At 42.2% G+C, this 3,017-nt stretch overlaps 2 non-coding genes across 2 annotated transcripts; one reads left to right on the top strand and one right to left on the bottom strand.

Moving 5' to 3' along the window:
- Positions 1–1,896: 1,896 nt before the first annotated feature.
- On the top strand, positions 1,897–1,968 carry TRNAA-CGC (transfer RNA alanine (anticodon CGC)). The gene has a single exon. It is a non-coding gene; the product is annotated as a tRNA-Ala (tRNA).
- Positions 1,969–2,265: 297 nt separating this feature from the next.
- On the bottom strand, positions 2,266–2,336 carry TRNAG-GCC (transfer RNA glycine (anticodon GCC)). The gene has a single exon. It is a non-coding gene; the product is annotated as a tRNA-Gly (tRNA).
- Between the last annotated feature and the right edge of the window lie 681 nt (positions 2,337–3,017).

Raw genomic sequence — 3,017 nt, forward strand, 5'->3', positions numbered from 1 at the left:
GCTTCCTGATCAACTTCACATCCTTTGTTGGCTTCACAGCTGGCTTCATTCTCTTTATCAAGTGCAGCTAGATAGGCCTTGGACTGGCAGCGTGAGAGAAGTGGGCATTTAAAAGGAGCTTCTCTGGTTTTAGCTCTGACATTTCAGAATGGCCTGAGGAAGAAGTCCCAGAAAGAGTGGAGGGTCTCAGGTGATGGACAAATTAGCCACAGCTGAGTAAGGGATCCTAAAGAGGGTGTCAAAGTGAGGTCACCAGAGGCAAACGTGCTTCCTTTCCAATTAACTCAATATTATAGTTGTAATGTGCACTGGTGACAGACTTGGGATGGAGAAATGGCTCTGTCCCTGTTTCCTGATTCAGCGTCAACTGAAGATGCTCATGTCCTAGCAGTTCAGGATGGAATGCAGGGTTTGGTTTGGAAATGTTCTGGTTTAGAGCAGAACTCCTTAATGACTCAATGATGTGGCCTTTTTTTTTTTTTTTTTTCTTTTACATTCTGTGTTATTGTGTTATTAGCTCAGCATGTGGCTTGTTCTAATTAAAAACAAAATCTGATTAGGAGTCATTTTTTTAAATTACTGTAAGTAAACACAGTAACATTTATTGTTGATTTAAGAGTTTATTATGAAGCTTGGGGTTTGCCTAGTTTTTTTTTGTTTGTTTGTTGTTCTGGTGGGTTTTTTTTTCTTTTTTGTTTGTTTTTTTTGTTTTTTGTTTTGAAACCTCTGCTTTCTTTTCTGGCTTTGGACCTGCTGACCATTTGATTTAGGAAGGGTGCTCTGCTGTCACTCAGGGAGTGGAAATTCTAGGCTCTCCTTGTGCTACCTGTTGAGGTTGTTGGAAGTAACCTTGACCTAGCTCTCTAGACACCAAATCTCTGTTCTGCTCCTTCTCATTGGGGTGTCTGAGGCTTCTACCATTTAGTCTTCTCTTGTGAGGAGTGGTATCAATTTACACTCTAGCGGGAAGGGCCAAACACACATGATCGAACTATAATACCAGTTAGCTCATGCACTTACCTGGCCGGCAAAGACCTGGAGGGGAACAATTCCCGAGAAAGAAGACGTGGTACATTTCTTCATTTGGGGCGGGGAGTGCGATCAGCGGTTAGGGAAAGTTCAGAGGACACTAAAAAAGGTGTTCAGTGACTTACATTATTACTACTATATCAGTCAGATGGGTCCAAAATGTAAATACCAAACAGAGGAAAATAGATCTCGACCAGATCCCCCGCCCTGACTTTATCATCCTTTATATATAACTAAACTACAAAGAGAATAGCGGTGTCGCTTTCTTTCTTTCAGTTTGGGTCCCAGGAAAAAGAAGAGCATGTTGCGAAATCATTTTCATCTCCAAGAGTTGACTGTAACCCCGATATACTCCAATTTGTGGGGATTTGGCGTGAACACAGCTTTTTCCGGGGGTGAGAGTTTATTTTGGGGGTGGGGACTGTACCCATAAACATACGAGGATTTGAGGTGCGCACAAATGGTCCCCACCGCTCTGCTTCAAAAGCAGGTCTCCTGGGCACCAGGGCTTGCGGCGCGTCCCGGATGCTGGGTCGCGGCTGGAGTCTCCCGCAGAGGACCCCGAATCTGGGGAGCACTCAGTGCGCGCCGTCCCGCCCAGTGGCCGGGCGAGGCGCCGGATTCCCCCCTTACCGAGCTCCAGGCGCCCGGCAAGAGTGCTTAGAGGATGGTTGGTTCTCGCTGCGTCCCAGACTGCTGGCTGCGCAGAGTCCTGCTGCACCACGGGAAGCAGCCAAAGACTGGAGCGGGAAAGGTCGACTCGTAGAAACACTCAACAAAATAAACTTTTAAAATACTAATGTAGAAATTTGATTTGTGCCCAATGAGATGAATGAAGATCTATAACAGGAAAGCAGACTCCGGCTGGGGGATGTAGCTCAGTGGTAGAGCGCGCGCTTCGCATGTGTGAGGTCCCGGGTTCAATCCCCGGCATCTCCAGGCAGCCGGTGTCCTTTTCCTTCCGTTCACATTCGGCAACACACTGTATTTATTCTATTGCTTTACATAACTTTTGCTCACGTACCCTAGGACGCACAAAAACAATCTAAATGAGAAGCCAAAAAAGAAAGGAAGAAACAATGAAGGTTAGGAAAACAGCCCTTTCGATTGCCTGAAGTAAAAGTGAAACTGGAAAGTTCCTTTGATCAGTATGTCTTTATTTGCATGAAGTAAACATTACGTGCAGTTTTTGAACCCGTTAAAACCGCAAGTGGAAATAGAAGTAAAAACACAGACTGCATTGGCCGGGAATCGAACCCGGGCCTCCCGCGTGGCAGGCGAGAATTCTACCACTGAACCACCAATGCTCACAGAAGAACAACCTTTCTACATATTCCTAAAGGAGATATTTTCAGATATGTAATGATCCTTTTTTGTAATCATATAGTATTTATATATTCATTTTTAGGGAAAGTAATGTAACAAATAATTATCAAAAATATTAACAAAAAATTAATATTTATTTTTAAAATCTCAATTTATGTTAAACTTTATGAGGAGATTCTTCTGAAGCTGTCCTTGGTGAAGGGGACAAATGAAAATTTTATATATATAAAGGATTACACAATTACTTCACTATATCTTCAAATAGTTTACAACAGCTCATTCCTTTAAAAAAATCATTTTAGCTATTAAGACAAATACACTATGATATTTGTCAGGGATGGGGAGTAGGGACAAGGGAGCAGTGAAGAGAAACTGAGATCCTGAACCAAGTTATAAGGCTAAACTGGAATTTCTGTGATGTAAATAAGGAACTGTGAAGCACTGGTGATTCTAGCAGTCACCTAATTCTATAAACTGCCCCCTTAAATGTGAATGACTTTTCAACACTAATAGTATCAGTCTGATCCTTTATCCTTAGTTTCTATGAAAAGTAAAATTGAAAGCCATACAACAAAAATAGATGAGGGGGAGAAGGCAAAGTGAAAAAAAAAAATGAATTTATGGAAATGATCTAAATACAAGATAGGAAGCTTTGGATTTAG

This window comes from Saccopteryx leptura, chromosome 7 (assembly GCF_036850995.1).
Source record: "Saccopteryx leptura isolate mSacLep1 chromosome 7, mSacLep1_pri_phased_curated, whole genome shotgun sequence".
In the NCBI taxonomy this organism is placed as follows: domain Eukaryota; kingdom Metazoa; phylum Chordata; class Mammalia; order Chiroptera; family Emballonuridae; genus Saccopteryx; species Saccopteryx leptura.